We start from the raw sequence: 19,318 nt of genomic DNA, 5'->3' as shown, positions 1-19,318 counted from the left end.
CCTGCGTTTCCAAGGTCCCAGTCGGCACCCTCTGGTTCTTCCCCTCCGGGTACCTACTTGCACCAATCTGATGCGGCTTTCTGGGGAGTGATTTGAGGGACTCTCACGCCGGTCTCCTGATGGCTTCTCCCTGTCCAGGCTTCCCCGGTGTGGACCACCATCCACCATCTCACCGTCTCCCCCTCCCTGGTTTGGCAACGCACTGGTGTGTAATGCAGAATCAGGTGACTCTGAGCCTCAGGGCTGTCAGGAAAAAGGAGCAGCCGCAAATATGTCATGGGGAAGCAGAGCTTTCAGAATGAAATGCAAGTCGCCGGGGGGGGGGGGGGTGGCCTGCTTGTCACGTCAGAGGGGCTCCCGACACCACATGGGAGACCCAGGTCAGACCCAGGCGCAGCCGGCTAAGGAAGATTCGTGTTTTCTCTTCTTTAGAAAGGGATGCTCAACTTAATCATCCCAGCGGGTTTACAGTTGAAGGAAACATTGTTTCTTTTTAAAAAATCATTCTTTCCTTCCAATAGAGTACAGCTGGTTCTCCATATGCGGTAACTGTTCTACAGAGACACCCAAACACTGAGTTGGCGAGTCCTGAGCCTTTGCTCCTGGGGACACAGGGCTGGGCTCCCATGGGCCCCAGGCCCCATTTCCCTCAATGGGTCAGTACCTAACCCTGTCTCGTGTGTGTTTCTGCTGAGGGACACCTTACCGGATATCTACTTTGCTGCATTGACACAGACCTTCAGCCAAGAGCACGTAACTCCGGCCCTGACAAAGCTTCTCTCCCAGGCCCTTTCTACCGAAGCACAGTCTTTCCGCACTGGGCTTGGGGGCATTTTAAGCAGCAAAATCACCAAAAAAAAAACACAAAAATGCAAAAATGACAACTTTTCATAGACCTCTAGAAAGCCACGTGTCGCAGCGGAGCTGACACAGGAAGCAGTGTCGCCTCTCGGGCCGGGGCTGGCACCACGAGGCGGGGCCACGCTGGCTCGTCCACGAGCGTGGATCTGGAGCCCCAGACGGACTTCAGTGAGCAAGTGTACTTGAGAGCACAGAACCAGGACGTTGAGGACCGGGGTGGTTGCCTGGCCTTTATTCCTCTCTCCTCCGGGACCGTCCTAAGCCTGGGGCTCCCCTGGTGTCCAGTATACGCCTCTTGGGGTGTGGGGGGGTGAGCATCGCTTAGCACAAAGGCAGCCAGGAGGGGGACAAGGGGTCGGCAGCGGGCCCACCAGGCAGGTCCTGGAGCAGACACCCTCTTCCGAGGGCTGCAGTGACACAGCCAGGAGCACACCTGCTGGAACCAGCCCAGCGCCTGGTGTCCCGTGGGTATTCTGTAAATAGTTACTGCCTGACCGTGAACCCCAAGGGGCCTTTTGAGGATGAAATCTCACTCCGGCCTCCATGGCCCTGCCAGCGAGAGACGAGGGGACGTGGGGCTTGGCACACAGTCTGTCACCTTTAGGCCGAAGGGCCACCCAATAACGGGCGGTGAGACGGCCATGAGTCCACACACTGCCTTGCCTCATCGAAGGGAGCAGCAGAGATGGGGCACAGCAGCCTGTGGGTGCTGGGGAAAGCCATGCCTTCAACCCACCTTCAGAATTGCACTGTCACTACAGCGAAAGCTAGAGAGGCCCAAACAGGGCTCTGCTGGGAATAGCTACAGCAGCATGGGAATCCCGCCTACTGAGGAGACCCCCTTTTTCCTTAAGGATGGCGACTAAAAAAAAATCTTTTGGTAATTCCCTGGCGGTCCAGTGGTCAGGACTCTGCGCTTCCACTGCAGGAGGCATGGTTCAGTCCCTGGTCGAAGAACTAACATCCCGCTTACCGTGAGGCCAAAAAAAAAAAAAGATGGCACCTGCCAGACCTTGTGAGGTATGTTCCAGGCATGATTGCTTCCTGGAGAATCGTTATTCTTTCACAGAACTTTTAACCTTAATTTGCTAGAGATTGTCTTAAAGTCTTATCTCTAACATCTACATGTTTTAGGGGAATTCAGATAAAACTTTCCCCTTTTAGGAATTTCTTCAAAGGCTGAGATATTCCAAGCACTATTCTGATTCTGTAATTCACCTTATGGGGAAAGTTGGCTCAAGGAATATTTCTGAGACAGACAAAGAGACCAGGAGATGGGCCAGGCCACAGCCACCCCTGAGCACCATGCAATGCCCACTGAAGCCTCAGCTCCAAGCCATTGGGAGGTTTTCTCTCCTGTGAGTCAGGCGCCCCCACCTGTGAAACAGCTGATAACCCGCATCCGCCTCTGCTGGGTCTCCGAGGTAATTTACACAACACTTTGCAAACTCCAACACTGTTCGTTGTTTTACCATCACTATGGTTGTTATTATTATGCTATAGATGGCGACAAAAAAAAATTAATCAGGCGACCTAAGAGAGAAATGAAAAATTTTATTCGAGCCAAACTGAGGCTTCTAACCCAAGAACAGCCTCTCAGAAAGCTCCAAAATTGTTCCACCCATTAGAAGCCCAGGCACAGTTGTTTAAGTTTTTTGAGACAGAGGGCTGTACATTAAATGACGTATTATTGACAGTTTACACGGTCTAGAGCTAAGTGTCATTGTGGCCCCTTAAAAGATCAAGAAGGAATGTTTTCTTTAAGGGGCTGTCTTGCTGGTGCTGGGAGGATGTCGCTCCTCGCGGACGAGCAGGTGTGTCTGCCGGTGGGGAGCTGTGGTCATCCCTAATGCAGATACAAGATGCGTAGTTGGGGGAGAGGGGAGGTCAAAGGGCAGAGTAAATTTCTTATGTTTAAATTTTTCCAGTCTTGCCATAAAATATGAATTTTATTTCACATAGATGAAGCTCCTGGTTAAAATAACAATGAAAGTGGAGCACTGATGGTATTTCACAGGTAGAATAAAACACCGCAATCTGAAACGGTTAAAATACTAGATGCACCTGAGTTCTCCAAACTATAATCTTTAAAAACTCAATCTTGTCTCAGAAATTACTTCTCCAAATTTTGACGTACGGTATTTCACGTTTGTCTTCTGCTGGGAGGGAAGTTGCCGACCTGAGCTTAGGGGACGGTGGGTCACCCGTAGGCCGATGACTCAGAGACAGCTGGCTCGGATGCAGCCGGAGGGACTGGGTCTGCTCTGGGTGTCCCCCTTCCCTGCTGCACTTGAGTAGAGGTGGCCAGAGGGACGTCCACCCCCAGACAGCACGGGCTTCCTAAAAAGCTCAAAGGCAGAGAACTGTGGGGTCCTCAGACCAGCACCCCAGCCGTTGGGAACAAGAGTGAATCAGCCCCCTGTGGACAGGGTGGGTGTGATGACATTCCTTGTGCCCTTGTGACCTGGCTGTGGCCCTGGACAAGGAACTACAATGCTTAGACTCACTCCTAGAGGGTCTGCCTCTCCAGGAGGGAGGGCGCTGGGCAGAGAGGGTGGAGAGATGGCAGCTCCCCTCGCCCCAGAGGCTTCCAGGAGTGGGGGAAATCAGGAAGGGCTCCTGGACGGAGGTGTCCGCCACTTGGCGAGGGTGCCGGTTTCCATGGGGGCAGACCCACCTCAATGTGCCGATGCCAGGAGGTCGCCAGGCCCTGGGTGGACAGCAGGAGCTGTGCGTGCTCTGTCTGGGGATGCAGGCGGCCCTCGTGGGCCTGTGTGTCCTGGACGCCAAGCCTGGACCTGCAGACCAAGCCGAGCATCTGAAGGAGGAGGGGAAAAGACCAGACAAAGACAGCATCTGGCCAGAGCGCCAGGACTAGGGGCAGGGCTGCTGGCCTGAGCTCCAGGGAAGAAAGCGCTGGACACTGGCTTTGCACGTGCTCGATGGCCAGGAACCGGTGGTCGAGCCAAGGAAGTCGGAAGTCAAAGAGCCAGCAGAACGAAAGACCCGCGGTCCAGACTCTCCTCTACGTTCGAGGGTTGATAATCCTGGTTACAGAGAAGCGGCGGTGCTCCTGGATGGAGGGGCGTAAACTTTCAGGAACTTTCCCGGTGGCAGGGCGGGGGGCAGCGCCCGTCACAAACAGGTCTGGGAACCACGTCAGGGCCTCCGGCAGGGCCCCCAGACTCCGCTGCTCAGGGTCCGCCCAGTTCATCGAAAGCCCTACTCAGTGCAGTCCCAGCGCAAGGCCCGGGGTCTTACATGTGGTTCTCCAACCAGGCAGGACAGCCAGCCTGGGCGGGGTCACCTGGGGCTCTGCCCTCCCAGCAGAACAGGTCCAGTGGCTGAAGGGGCGACGTCTCCGCCCCAAGGGTAGGACTGGAGTCGGGGGGACGGTGTCTCAAGGCCACAAGGCGGCCTCCTGCCCACGCCCCAGCCGCCCCCTCACACCGGACGCGTCCACATCCTGGCCTTGGTCAGCACTGCGTGGCCCGGTGCTGCCGTTTCCAGGAGTCAGCTGACCCCAGAAGGCGAAGTTCCTGTTTGCAGCGCAGACATTCCGGCAGGGGAGGGGGAAGGATGGCCCCTCCCCCTCAGCCCCGCAGACCCTCCCGAGCTGAAAGGTCACAGTGACACATAGCAGGGGCCCGGGCAGCGTCCCCTGAGCGGCTTTGGGTTCCCCGAGGGAGCCTGTGGGCTTCCTCCAGGAAAGGAGTTGCAAAAGCACCGATTCTAGGGACTTTGTCCAGAAATGACCCCAACCCCCCAGCGGGGAGCATCGCACTGCCTCTCAACTCCAAGGGGCACAGACGCCTTGGGAGGGTCCCAGGAGACCGAGACCCCTCTGCTGAGGGCCCGGTGCGGACGGCGGGCACAGAAGCCTCGGCTTTGGTGGTCTGGGCGCCACAAACCTGCTGCACGTGAGGGCTTTCCCACGTGCCTCTGTGATGCTGCCCGGCCCCCACCTGCACCTGCTCTCACCTGGACGCTGGCCCTACTGTTCAAGGTCCCTTTCGTCCATCTTTGGTGGGGGTCAGCCGCCTGCTGCCAGCCAGGACCCTGCTTATCCCTAGTGGTGCCCCGGGAGACCCACAGACGCCTGTGCAGGGCTGGCCCCAGAGCTGTTGCAGTTTGCGGCCAGGCTGTCCCTGCCATGACCGCTCATCCTGATGTGGGCGGACAACGGCCACAGCGAATGCAAGAAGAGCCAGACAAGGCCGCGTTCTGGTAAAACCTCGCGCACACTCTGCCCGTGGGTGCCTTTCCCTGGCCTGCACCCACACCCCTGCGACATGTGACCTGGGAGGGTCCTGGCTGTGGACGGGATGACGGGGCCCCGGACCCCTGCCTGCCAGGTGCTGCCCTGAGTCCTGCGGGAGCCTCGTCCCCCCAGCCTCCCACGGCGGCCTCTTCCTCCGGGCAGCCTTCCCTGAGCAGGTCACACCTGCGTGTGACACCCCGCCCCCCACCCCGGTCAGAGCCTGAGCTTGGCTGCGTTGGGAGCATGCTCCCACGTCCCAGGGGCCGGCCCTGAGCTGCGGGGAGGGGGCATGAGGGGGGCAGGTTGAAAGCCAGAGCTTCGTCTGTTGAAGACGTCCTGGGCCTGTGAGAAGGGTGCGACGCCACACCTGCGTCAGGGTTTGGACGTAAAATGACCCCCTTCCCTCGGCCTGGGGTACCCTGCAGCCCAGGCCCCACCCCTGCACGTGAATTCCACACGGTCCTCAATCATCCGGACCCGACCGTGTACTTGCAGGGACGCGACCCTCAGGTGACTTCATTCCATGGAGAAAAGGTCAGGCAAGGCGGCCAGTTTGCACAGCATCACAAACCACAGGTGGAGTCGCTGCCCCGTCCGCTGTGGCGCTGGCCATCCTGGCACACCCGAAAACCCGGGTGTTTTCGTAACACCCGAAGCCCAGGCCCGCCCTGTGCTCTCCACAAGCAGAGTCACAAACGGCATCTTCAAGAAGAATGACAAGACGGGCCGGGAATTCACCCTGGGAGCAGGCGAAATTTGGTGGGAACCGAAAGCTACCACTGTTGGCAGAGGGAGGGCCCATCCTGACACACCCTCATGCAGGGAAACCCCTGAGAGCCATTTTCGGGAAGGAACCTAAGATTCCGTGGCTCAGTAAATTTTAGCACAGCACGGAACACCCTGAGCGGCTGGATTCAGAGATGGACCTGGTTCTGCCGAAGTCGGGGCCGGGGTGGGGGCCTGCCCGACTGCGGCCCCGCAGTGACCCTCCCAGCAGCACTCCCACCGCGTCGGGACATACCCCTGGCCCTCCCACCCAGCACGCTGCAGACGGGCCCGTCCACTCCAGCCGGTTCCCTGGTGAGCTAAGGAGCGATGCTGCTGGGTCCCGGGAGGCCACCCCTCCCTCCTGTCCCTCAGTGTGTAATCAAAACCGTTAGAAACTTTTCAAAAGGCATGCTTCCCATATGCAGTGGTGAGGGCCTGGCAGTCCAGACGTGGTTAGACACAGAAAAGCAGCACTCAGTTAAAAAAAAAGAAACTCTGAAACTGAGGAATCATCACTGCGAGGTTGTATAATCCTTGTTTTGACAGAAAAGACAGCTTCCAGATTACCCTGTTCTATAACTGAAAGCCTCACCCACTGGACCGTCCTGCAGAAAATGCGCTGTGTGCGCCATGCAGCACAGTCAGAAAGGAGCAGCCGTCGGGTTAACCAGCGGCCGTGGGGGCCTGAGCCCCGCGGGGTGTCTCACCAGGACCCAGGGTGTCGCCTTCGGGGTGAGCCTCGGATGAAGGTGTTTAGCCTTGAAAAGCACAGTTAGAATTTGCAAAGGTGTCAGGGTGGGGGGACCAATCCCATCACTCTGCAGATCAGGACACCGAGGGGCAAGTCCCCAGCCCTGATCAGGGACCCGCGGTGACCCCACCCGCCCCGCGCCCACATTCCAGGGCTGGCTCTGCAGAACCTCTGTTTGGCACGTGGGCCCTGCATCAGCCACCCGCCTCCACAGTCTCCCGTTCTCCTCCCAGCCCCACGTGGCTAAGTTCAAAACACACCCACCTCCAGGACACACCGGCGGACAGGTGTGCTCAGGTGAAAACACCTGGAAACCACTCAGAGCCGTCCTGTGCCTACCTAGGCCTCAGAGGGGCAGGACGGTGTAAAAGGAACTTCCCTGAAGCTTTGGTTGGAGAGAGGGGAGGAACGGGGTTAGGCGGGTGGAACACCCCTTGCGGGGAGCCCACCCGGGCTGCAGCGGGTCTGCCTGGAGGGACAAGCCCTCAGCCCCACCCCCACCCCCTGGCTGACCGCCAGCTGCAAGTCCTGCCCCACAGGGCCTGGGCCGGCGTCGCTCTGAGGACTGTGCCCAGAGGAGAAGCAGGAAACGCGCCCTCTTCTCTTTCTGCTCCGCTGATTTCTGAAAATGGGGCCCAGCAGGTTCCGCCCCTGAGATGCAGCACCGCCCCGTCCTGGGAACTGTGCTGTGTCGACTGGACGGCAAGACAGCCTAGAAAGATCACACGGTGGTGGGCAAGCCCCCCCCCCGCCCCACCATGTTCTAAGGTGCCAGGGCCTGAAAGAGCACGAGCCCCATCGGGAACCAGCTGCAGCCCCCCCAACTCCCAGCCCGATGCGTCCGCCTCAGGTCCCTGCTAGGCTGTAGAGTTATCCAAACAAGCCCGCCTCGTCCCCCTGGGAACTGCAAAGCTTCCTCTGCAGCCCCCCCCCCCATGGGCCCATCAGTCATGTGCCTGTGGCTAACCACCTGCGGCCAGTCTCACCTGTCCAGGGTGGGGTGTGGGCGGGGCGGGTCCCTCCCTTCTGGGTGGGGTGAGAGGCAGGTGGCCAGAGCGGCCCCTTTGGCTGTGTTGGCTGAGGTCCAGGCATCCCTAGACATGCTTTCCCCTTGGGGTCAGGGAATCCTCCCCCGCCACTTCCTTCCAGGCAACGTCCAGACAGCTAAGGTTTCAAAGCCAAAAAAAAAAAAAAAAGGGATTGAGAACTGAATACAACAATTCTACAAAATCTGCAGGAATGGAGGTCTCCCCCAAACCAAGTTCCTGATCCTGAGTTTGTGGGGCTGAGCCAGTGCCCCCTCCCCGAAAACTAAACACGGGACCGAGCACCTCAGGAAGGAAAGGAGAGGTGGTCGTGAGGGTCCCGTGAACTTGGAGGTGCTGCAGAAATTCGTGGGACAGAGTCCCCTTCCTCCAGTCCCCCCACTGAACCAGAATCGGGTACCCTGTCCCCCTCCGCGGGCTTTCCCGCCAGGTCCATCTGCAAATCCATCCCCGTGGCTGAGCAGAGGCCGGGACCCTTGCTGTGCAAAGCCTGTCGTGAAGGAACAGAGGCTTTTTGTTGCCCTGCGGTTTCCAGGGCTGAGCTGGCCTCACGCACTGAGTGGTCCTGCTCCACAGACCTTGGCCGCCTGGCCGCTGTCCAGCGGGGGACAGAGGGATCTGTGTTGGGTCAACAGCACAGCACAGCCACGGCAGGAAAGCGGGGCGGCCGTTCCCAGAGCCCTGGATTGTGCGAACGAGGTTTCTTTTTCCGAAGTCGCCAAAATGTCGGTCCATGCTGAAAGCTCACCGCCAGCCAGGGTCACTGCAGTTGCATCTAAAATAAAAATACTACAGAACCAGAAGCTGAGTAAATTCTTTTTTCTCACTCTCCTTCAACAAAGCTGAATGGAATAATTGGGATCAAATCCTCCCCTTCAAAATCACATTTGGCTGAGAACCATCTGTGCCAAGTGTCAGCCTGAAATAATCCTTTTGCTGACATTACAAACCCTGTGAAAGAGAGTGGACCACAGACATGCTGACACCGCCAGAAGCGCGGCAGGACAGATGAGATGTGAGTTCTCTTTAATTTTATTCTTAAAGTGAAAGAGCTTGTCAGCGGAGCTGCATCTAAAACAACAAGTCATGTAAACGCTGTGAGCAGTCTAACAACCTACTGTCGGGATTTACCGTCCAACGTAAAATAAAATTCAAGCCCGGAGATTAAAATTAAAAGTACCGAGTATAAAAAGCCATAGTTTCATGATCAAAAGAATAAAGCTCGGGCTTCCCTGGTGGCGCAGTGGTTGGGGGTCCGCCTGCCGATGCAGGGGGCGCGGGTTGGTGCCCCGGTCCTGGAGGATCCCACATGCCGCGGAGCGGCTGGGCCCGTGAGCCGTGGCCGCTGAGCCTGCGCGTCCGGAGCCTGTGCTCCGCAACGGGAGAGGCCACAACAGTGAGAGGCCCGCGTACTGCAAAAAAAGAAAAAAAGAAAAGAATAAAGCTCACGTCCTAAAACGTACATTCCCAGTTACATAAACACCCGTGGGTGTCTCGGTGTCACAGCCCCTCCTGGGTCCAGCCCGTCTGCTTTCCTGTGCAGGACGGCAGTTGCCACAGTGAGACTCCGACGGACCCCAGCTTCGTGCTGCTCCCCTCACCATCTGCTTTCGTCCATTTACTGCTGGGGTCATTTACCGTTGCTTCAACTTTCAGGAGATGTCTCACCACCTCCTGCATCTACTTGTCAAAATCTGTTCATGTCTTAGAAGGAGTCCGAGTCCCCACCCAAAGTGCAGCCTTAGGACACCCCCTGGAACTCTGTGCCTCTCTTCTTTGGTCTTAGGTTGTGATTGTTTCCGTGCTTCTAAACACGAAACACAATCCCCATTCACTGTGGTTCTCCAGCTCTGCCTTGTTACCCACCGCCAGCAGCCGGGGCTGCACCTCCTTCTCAGCTACTAGTCGACAGCTCAGGGCTCCAGACGTGACTCCGCTGACTTCTCTTACCACCTGCACCCTGGCTGGACACTCCAGTTCTCACAATTCCACAATAAAGCGTCTTCTCAGCTGCGGGGCTTCTCTGGGATGTATCCCTAGGGCTGTCGTTCCTGGGCCACAGGGCGTGTGCATCTTCACCGACTGGGTGTTTGCGCACTGGTTCCCGAGCGGCCGCGCTCGCCTCGCGCCCCGGGTCCTGGCCGGTCCCCAGCACCACCTTGCCAGCCCCTCTCATGCCACATCTCCTTGGGTGCGTCTCCCATAGATCTGCAAGCCCAAGCACCTTCTCGTCTCTTCCTGCCCCGCGGGCTTCCTCTCTTGGGCGCTGCCTGTGCGTAAGCTTTCCCCATTTGGGGTCGTTTTGCTTTCTTAGAGCCGTGTAGAATTGCTTTACATTATCGAACGATGCTGGTCCTTTTCCCATGATGCTCATTGTAACTACTTCCTGGCTGAGTTGTGGCTTTTATCTTCAGCTGGTTTACAGCGAGACCTTTACAATGTTATGAAACGTGCTGGTGTCTCTTTGGCTTGTGATTTTTGTGGACTCGTTAGGAAATCCTTTCCTATCCCAAAGTCACAAAGATAATCTCCAATTTTTTTTTTTTTTTTTCTGTACGTGGGCCTCTCACTGTTGTGGCCTCTCCCGTTGCGGAGCACAGGCTCGGGACGCGCAGGCTCAGCGGCCATGGCTCACGGGCCCAGCCGCTCCGTGGCATGTGGGATCCTCCCGGACCGGGGAACGAACCTGTGTCCCCTGCATCGACAGGCGGACTCTCAACCACTGCGCCACCAGGGAAGCCCAATAATCTCCAATTTTTTTAACTTTAAGGTTACACTTTGCACAATTAGCCACTCATTCACTTGTGGGGTTTTTTTTTAACGTGGTAAAATAAACATAAAATAAAATTCACCATTTTAACCATTTTCAAGTGTATGGTTCAGTGGCATTCAGTGCATTCTCAATGCTATGCTACCATCACAGGCTCTTTCTTCACCCCGGACTCATTTGTTTTCTAAACCGTTTATTCAACAGACCTTATGGAGGCTCTCAGGAGGGCCGGCAAGACGCTGGAACAGCCAGTGAAGGAATCAACAGGCCTCCCCCTGTCCTCGGCGGCTGGCCCTCGGGGACGCGTCAGCGGTAAGAAGCGGGGACTCCCCGGCTTTTGCCCGAGGGCCGAGATTTGTCCCCTCTGACCTGTGAGGTGACGCGTGGGGCCATCACCCCGGCCACGCAGGGCGGCCCGCTTGCGGACCGGACGCTGCTGCATCTCAAGGAGCTTCCCCCAGAGAAAAGCTGCTGAGAGTGCCTGGTGGCACAAACCAGCTCCCGGACGCCACTGATGAGGGGTGTCTGTGGGCGGGAGATGACGCTCCTTCCGTGCAGGTTTCAGGTTCTGGAGCAGAGATGAGAACCAGATGAGCTGGTGAGAGGGGCCCCAGGAGGGCGGTGACGGCCACCGCCCCAGCTTTAAAGGGCTCATCCTGGAGGGAGGCAGGCGGCTGCTCTGTTCTGTTCTGTTCGGAGAGCAGCTTTCACGGTGTGGTCGGCGTCCTGGCCCGGGGTCGGGCGGCAGGAGGGGTGGCTCCGAGAACAGCCCAGCCCTGGGGTCCCAGGAGGTGCAGGCCGTGGGGCGGGAGGGCCCGGGATGCCCCCGGCACCTTCTTCAGGTGCAGCCGGCAGGGCTACAGCGCGGCCACAGCTCCCCCGGGTTTGCTGACGGCAGGGGCTCCTCGGCACAGGCCTTGGCCACGTGTCCGGTGGGTAGAGGGAGGGTCGGCCTGCAGTGAGGCCGCCGGCTCGGGACGCGCCCTGGACAGAGGCACAGGGTCGGGGGATGGCTCAGGACCAGCTCGGGGTGCGGACAAGAGGCCCCGGCCGGGTCAGCCCCCTAGTCCGCAGCCAGGCTCGTCCTGACTGTGTCACTCCAGCCGCCCAAGGCGTCGCCGATTTTAACTCGCCTTCTCCTGAGCGGCGAGTTCCACCGGACCTTGGTAACAGAGCCATCGGGGAGCCATCCCCAGAGCGAGGCAGGCCACTGGGGTGCCCTTCACATGACGTTACTCAGGACTGGGGAAGAAGGTGGCTGTTCCGTGTCTCACGGCGTCTGGAGCTCACACAGCTGCAGGTGCTTTCTTTAAGGGAAAAGGTGCACAGTTACAGTAATAGATTAGGATGGCCCTGAACACCTGTGTGAAGTGAGAACAGGAGAGGCCACATATCACAAACACTCTAAAGCTGCAGGACAAGGTCAGATGTGGGAGGAGTGCCCGCCCTGGGGCCGCACCCTCTCCGCTCCCCAGCTGGTTCACACCTTGGACACAGAGAGTCCCAAGCCCAGCCCAGCCAGGCCACATTTACTGACAGCTTATGGAAGTTTCCTTCCGCTTTGCCCTGCGGAAGGGCTGCCCTTCTGAGGCAGGAAGGGGGCAGGGCACAGCCTTTAAAAGCACGACATAGCCCGAGGACACGACAGAAGCTGCTTGGAACAACCAGACGGCTGACAAGCAGACCTCCGCTAGACCCCGAGCCCCAGTATCCGCTCATTGTAACACATCAGCTACGTGACTCACCCACAGGAGCCAGGAGAGTTCTGAGGGTGACCATGGAAGGCCCAAAGCGAGCGACGCCCAATTCCCAGAAACTTCCCAGCCCTCCAACCCTCCTACCCACTAGCCTATGAAATTACCCAGCCCTATAAAAACTGACAACCCCGTACCCTGGCTCTCTCGGTTTCTTGCTTCTCTCACCTTCCGTCTATGGAGTGTGTTTCTCCCTGAATAAACCTTCTTTCTCTACCACGGCTCGCTCTTGAATTCCTTCCTGTGCGAAGCCAAGAATCCACACTCGGCAGCCGTGCCCGGGACTCAGATGGGACCCGGGAGGTGACCATCCTCTCACACCTCACTCTCTTACCTGCAACACTTTGACCTCAGCTGTGCCAACTTCTCACCCTGCCTCAGCCTCCGGGCTCGGCCAGGTCCTGGGTGCCCCAGGGGTACCCTGCTTCACTCTTCCGCCTTGAGGGTCACAGAGGTCCATGTGGGCAATGGGCCCTGGGGGGTGGGGAGGTCATGTGGAAGCCAGGACCTCGCCCAGGGGAGGGGGCACCCCCTAGGCCTCACCCCACATCCCAGAGAACGCTCTGGAAGGGTCAGGAAAGAGGGGCCCTGAGGGTGACTGGGCCGGGGGGTTGTGGGTGAGGACACGGGCATCACTCTCTGGCCAATGGGGAGAAGCACCTCCCGGGGATGCTGTGGCAGTGGGGTGGACACCTGGCAGAGGCCAGTCTCCTCGGGCCAGGCCCCGCGGCTTCCTGGCAGAAAGAGGAAGGAAGAGGGTTTGCTTCTCTGACTTTGGCACTTTCTCACTGCGTGCACGGTTAGAGCAGAGGCACCGGGCTCCGGCGCTGCAATTGTCATAGTTGTCACCTGGGCCCCCTTGCTGTCCCCTCACCGTGCTCTGTGGCTCACTCCCCTCTGCTCATGGGGGAACTCGGGGCCCCCACGAGTGCTGTCACTTCCTTCCTCTCACCTCGATCCCCTCAAACCCAGCCCCCAAGGGAGTGCCCACCTGGTCCAGTGCTGGGGGGTGACCCCACTGCCCCTCAGTCTCCCCCTCCTTCTTCCTCTCCGGGGCTGCATCTCCTCTACGGACACCGCCGTCCACTCTGCCTCGCTCCATCTGTGTCCTGGAGCCGCACCAGACATCTGGGCATCCCTTCCATGCCTGGAGGAGAGGAAACGAATTGGCTTTGAGGATCTGAAAGAAACCACTGCCAAAGTAAACCTTAGTGTCCCCCACGGTGACAAATACCACGGTTGGTTACTCAGACAACCGAGATTCGAACGTAAACGTGTGGGTCCCAAAGACGCCGTAGGGTGGTCCACAGTCAACCAAGGAAGAGCTTGCAACACCAAATGGTAACATGTCCACAGATTTTATTTTCTACTGAATCTCCTATCACTAGAAACTTTCTTTACTACTGGGCTAAAAAAAAAATTTTTTTTAAGGGTTAAGGTAGAAAGATTTAAGTTGGAGCCTAAGAACCTTGTTACATACAGCTTGGGGGGATTGACAAAAAAAGAAGAGGGAAATGGCAAGGATGCTACGAGGGTAAATCTGCAAGTCTGTCCTGCCTGCAGATGTTACTGAGAGCTTTATATCTCAAGGTAGAATACGCTTCCAAGGAAAGAAATCATTTCTGGAAAAAGGACCTTTTGAAAAATGTCTTTTTATTTTTTTTTTTTTACGTTACGCCGACCTCTCACTGTTGTGGCCTCTCCCGTTGCGGAGCACAGGCTCCGGACGCGCAGGCTCAGCGGCCATGGCTCACGGGCCCAGCCACTCCGCGGCACGTGGGATCTTCCCAGACCGGGGCACGAACCCGTGTCCCCTGCATCGGCAGGCGGACTCTCAACCACTGCGCCACCAGGGAAGCCCCTGAAAAATGTTTGACTAGTTCACATTCTCACAGTGTGTCTTTACATTTGGACTTTGGATAAAGAGGAGTGGCTGTGTAACGTACGTGTGTCCCCAGGGATCCCAGCACAGGCGTCACCTGACAAGGGACTCCACCTCCGAAGCCCTCGGGGCCGGGTCTGTCCTCTTCTCTCCAAGCCCTAACCCTGAAGACTTAATTGCTTAGACAGCAGGCCCAGACATCTGGGAATTCATTGGAATTCAAATTCACTGGGCATTCTTTTTGTTTGCTTGTTTTGTTTTGTTTTTTTAAGTTGATATGTTGTATTTTCACTTTTATTCAGTTCAAGGAATTTTTTTTTTTTTTTTTTGGCCACACGGCATGCGGGATCTAGTTCCCCAACCAGGGATCAAACTCGCTCCCCCTGCAGTGGAAGTCTTGGAACTGACTTCCAAGTGGAAGCCTGGAGTTTTAACCACTGGACCGCCAGGGAAGTCCCTGGGCACCCTTTTTGGGTGTGGGGAGACCCATCCCATCACCCAGTGTGGGACCTGCAAGGAGCTGCATTTTCACACTTCACGCCTGTGAAGTATGACCGTGGCTGCAGAAATACCTGGGGGAGCAGACACAAGGGCTGCACGGGGTTCCTGTGTTTTTACCTGTGTTCGCTTCATAGGGTGGGTCTTGTCACCATCACACCTGTTGGGATCCTACAAGAATTCTTCATGATCGCTTAGCCGCATGGGACGTATGTCCTTAACCCCAGGTTGTGCTGTGCAGCCGCGATGCCCTCCCCCACCTCCGAAGAGGCACTGGATGCCAGGAACGAGGAAGTGGCCCTAAACCGTTTGGTTGAAGTCACTTCATGAATCATAATGATGGTTTAGAACAATAAGCCACACTGTGAACACTGCACGAGTTCGCCTCAAATATACTGTGTTGCTGTGTGCAGCCTTTCCCCGGATTTCTTTTTAAAAAGGGAAGACGGAAGACCTTACTGCCCACCCACGTGTGACTCAATGTCCGTTTGTCTCGGGTGGTTTCATATGCGGGAGGTGGGTCCCTCTGGTCGTACTGGGGGCTCCAGACCCCACCTACCCTCGCCCCCCAGCCCCTCCCCCAGCTCACTCCCCCGGGGACAGGACAGGCATGAGGCTGGACCATTTACTTAGTGATTACCTCCGTAACCCTCCTGACAACCATCAAAGAGGCAACAAGATCTGGACGCAGCCAGGCCCTTGGACCCCAGTGAGAAAGGGGGGGAATTAGAAGCCAGGCTTAGAGGCGGCCGCCTTCAGCCCCTGTCGACTTTGACTTCTCACAAAAGCACAGCATGCCTGTGAGAGTCAAACGTGTGAGCTAATGGTTTAAAATAAAAGTGCACGTCACACTTAGAGACAGGAAACAAACTGCAATTGAAAATAATAATAATAATTTGAATAACATCATAAAAAGACGACAGCGCATCGGCGCAATTTGTTCCTGAGAGGCTGTGGGGTGGACGGAGGCCCACAGTCACGAACACTGAGCGGCACCTGAGCCAACACAGGCCACGATGTTCCACCTCGTGGAAGAGGAGGTCCATGTGGTTGGCACGGTGAGCGAGGAACAGCAGGACTTCAGGTTTAGATGCGGAAGCGGCTCACGCGTTTCATGCCTGCGCTGACAGCGATCATTCACTAAGAACTTCCTGCGAGCCCACCTTTTGCTAAGGTTGGACATGAAGACGCTGTCTGCAGTGACCCCTGAGACACGCCATCCCACTGACCCCCTTAACTTGTCCAAGGTTCCCCTCGTGGCAAAGGGCCACCCCGAACCCCAACTCTCGAGCAGCCCCTGGGGGGCAGCCTTTGTTCCGGCGCCCTTGGTCAGCGAGCATGTTCATATGTCTAAGTCATGTCACCGTGCACATGTGCTGGGGATGTATGTCCAGAGAAATGCGTGTGTGTTACACAGGAACAAACCCAAACTGTGAAAATGAAGAATGCGGGGCATGTGGTCATAGTAGGACCCACGTAGCTGTATGTGAATGTGGAGGAAGTCCTTTGCTCAAAGAGAAGGTGGGGAGATGCCCACGTCAAAACACACCACCTCTCCTGTAAGAATTGGGGCTCTCTGCTAAACACACAAAGTTGGCACTGCTTTTCCCCAGTAATCTAGTCAGTAGCAAAAATCACATCCAACTGGGCTTCCCTGGTGGTGCAGTGGTTGAGAGTCCGCCTGCCGATGCAGGGGACACGGGTTCGTGCCCCGGTCCGGGAAGATCCCACATGCCGCAGAGCGGCTGGGCCCGTGAGCCGTGGCCGCTGAGCCTGCGCGTCCGGAGCCTGTGCTCCGCAACGGGAGAGGCCACAGCAGTGAGAGGCCCGCGTACCGCAAAAAAACAAAAAACAAAACCAAACAAACAAAAAACTCACATCCAACTGTCCACAAAACCCCGTTTGCCGTCCAGGACCCAACTCTCAGAACTAGAACTGATTCCCTAACCTTCATGAAGCAGTTGACACCTTGTGTTTTCGCAACCACATCAAAACAAACTCTACCGAGAACTCAGGGATGTGCTCCTGTCCACCCCAAATTCCCGCTTCTCTGTGAAAAGAGCACTGACTCTGGCAGACGAGCACTGATGAAGACCTTGGGGGCTTCAGAGCACAGGCCACGCCAGGCACCCTTCCACGCCCTTCCAGGCACCTCCCCTGCGCTCACTCGGGGCTTCACAGAAACCCTGCAGACAGGCTCAGCTCCATCCTTATTTTGCAGATGAGGGAGGAAAGTGAGGCAGACAGAGGCGGTCCCTCCCAAGGTCACGGCAGAACCCACGCTCCTGACCCCGCTCTGCTGTCTTGCTGTGTCACAGAATGTAACTCCCATGACTAAAAAAGACTTGGGACTTGGGTCAACTTGTCCCAACGGTGAGATCACCATTGGTTACAAGAGGGTTTCCAGGATGACCCTTTAATTCTGAGCCCGGGTGAAAGGAGAATTGCTGAGACCACGGTCAGAAAACAACCCCGCTCATATCAGACAAGTTTGCCCTATCACGGGGATTGGCACAGCTGAACGGTATGAAAGTATTTCCTTTACAGCTTGAAGAATACAACTGCAGAAGAATCGGATTCATTTTGGGTTTTCAATGCCTGTTCTAACTGGGGGGTCATTTGGGAATTCCCTGGTGGTCTAGTGGTTAGGGCTCTGTGCTTCCACTGCTGGGGGCGCAGGTTCCATCCCTGGTCAGGGAACTAAGATCCCACATGCCGCGTGGCGAGGCCAGAAAAATGGGCGTCATTCTAAAAACACACGATGACGTGAAATATATGCTGTTCAACTCGGACTAAACATGCTTTCCGGGAAGCAAGGGCTGCACGCCCAGTTCTGAGCGCAGAGTCCTGACTCAGAAGCCCTTCCTCAAGCCCAGGAGCTACTTTCCACCCCTTGTCTTAAGAGATACACCCTCCTTATTGAGTCTCTAAAATCAAGTGGCTTATAAAAGCCCTATGCTCCAATACAAGTTCCCGGCCTTATCAATTTAAGTGCTGAAAATAGGCACAGGGCTCCTGTTATGACCGACACCCCGAGGTCAAGGAGCCAGATCAGGTGATTCTCTGCAGCCTCTGTTCTCGGAGACCAAGTGCCCCTGCTCAGGAGGACGCCCCTATTTGCTGAAGCAAGAACCACTTGTACAAAGTGAGCCCCGGGGCTGCTGCAGCCGGGGCGCCAGTGCACTGGGAGGACATGAAGAGGACAGGTGTGCAGGCAGGGATGTGTGCAGGTGTGTGAACAGGTGCAGGTGTGCTTGCAGGTACAGGCTGTGAGCAGCACAGCCCGGGGTGCCCATGGCTCCACGGCCTAACCCACCCACACCTGCCATACTTGCTCACTTCCAGGTGTGAGTGAGGGATGTGGCACCACCCGCCTATGTAAGAGGTCTTGCCGGAGATCTGGCGCCCAGCCCTCATGTCCCCAAGAGAGGACTACGGGGGGGAGGGGGGGCAGGCCGCCCCCCCACACCTGGCACCACATGCTGCACACACCTGGGGCCTGGAGTGGATGAGGTTCTCACCTCCTCACTCACTACTTTCCCCCTGGACCTCTTTCCAGACTTTCCCAAATGCCCTCTCCTCCTTGGAGACCTCCATGACCTTCCAATGGGAGTTACTGCTCCCTTCCTCAAGCTTCTGGGCCTTTCCAGCCCCTCTTTTCCCCCAGGCACCTGCTGGGCCCACCTGCGCAGGTGTTATCCCCCAGCTCGGGGCAAACCCACATCCTTGCCCCAACCTCCCGGCCAGAGCTTGGGATGTACTAAGGCCTCCCGGCCAGAGCTTGGGATGTACTAAGGGTTAGTCAATCATGAATATGAAGATTTAAGCCACTACACCCATCTAGAAGAAACTTTTTGCTTCTCTAAACGAGTCTATTTTCTTTCTCTCTCTCTCTCTCTCTCTCTCTCTTTCAAACAATAATGTGATACAACCAAAATGTCTCAGGAGCCTAGAGCGAAGGTGGCACCTTTGAGAAACATCTCCTGAATCCCTACAACATTCTAGAGCTTTGAGGCGAATAAAAAGGTTCGGGAGATGTCAGACCACCAAGGGCAGGAGGCCCTCCTGACGGGAGAGCAGGGTGGGCTTTGGGGAGTGAAGTGGTGTGGGAAGGGGTGGAGAGGGGCCAGGCCAAAAGGTCCTGTAGAAATTGGGATGAGAACCAACAAGGGGATTGAAGAGGAAGCGGGAGATAGGTGTATTCAGAGGGGTTTCAAGGGGCCTCCTAAGTCTATTTCAGTGCACAAAGATCAATACCTAAGTCTATTTTGTCGATACGAAAAGATCAAAAACATACCTCCTTGGGCTTTGCTTAGGTTTTGTGGGGGGTTTTGTTTGTTTTGTTTTGTTTGTTTTGGTTTTGCTTGGGCTTTTTTCAGTCCAAGCATCCCTAGTGGCCTATATATTCATTAGGATTAAGTTTGCTTGCAAGCAACAGAAAAATCCAAAACAATAACCACTTAAAGATTGAAGCGTACTTCTCACAACCATGAAGGCCAGCGGTAGCCACCCAGGGTTGGGAGCATCCTCCACATGGTTCGGGACTTGGGTTCCTTCTCTCCGATTGGTCTGCTAGGATGCCTTCCACTCCCAAAGTTGTTTCATGGCTCAAGATGGATGCGTAGCTCCAGCCATTACATTCCCCTTCCAGCCAGCAGAAAGGCACCCTTGCTTAAGGGCACTTCCCAGAGGTTCCACAAATCTTGTGCTTTTGCCCCATCTGCTGC

At 56.3% G+C, this 19,318-nt stretch overlaps 2 long non-coding RNA genes across 2 annotated transcripts; both read right to left on the bottom strand.

Moving 5' to 3' along the window:
- Window positions 1-2,395: 2,395 nt before the first annotated feature.
- Window positions 2,396-7,393, bottom strand: LOC115802639 (uncharacterized). Its single transcript, XR_004023151.2, has 2 exons — window positions 6,906-7,393; window positions 2,396-6,648 (listed from the first exon to the last, which is right to left on the bottom strand). It is a non-coding gene; the product is annotated as an uncharacterized LOC115802639 (long non-coding RNA).
- A 3-nt stretch (window positions 7,394-7,396) lies between these two features.
- Window positions 7,397-14,469, bottom strand: LOC111178541 (uncharacterized). Its single transcript, XR_016392576.1, has 3 exons — window positions 12,380-14,469; window positions 8,266-11,764; window positions 7,397-7,805 (listed from the first exon to the last, which is right to left on the bottom strand). It is a non-coding gene; the product is annotated as an uncharacterized LOC111178541 (long non-coding RNA).
- Window positions 14,470-19,318: the final 4,849 nt, after the last annotated feature.

The sequence above is a fragment of the Delphinapterus leucas genome, chromosome 3 (assembly GCF_059928025.1).
Source record: "Delphinapterus leucas isolate spDelLeu-1000000601 "Yukka" chromosome 3, BTC_Dleu_Yukka2, whole genome shotgun sequence".
Taxonomy (NCBI): Eukaryota; Metazoa; Chordata; class Mammalia; order Artiodactyla; family Monodontidae; genus Delphinapterus; species Delphinapterus leucas.
Note: the sequence above shows the minus strand (reverse complement) of the source record. Positions and strands in the feature narration are given on the sequence as shown.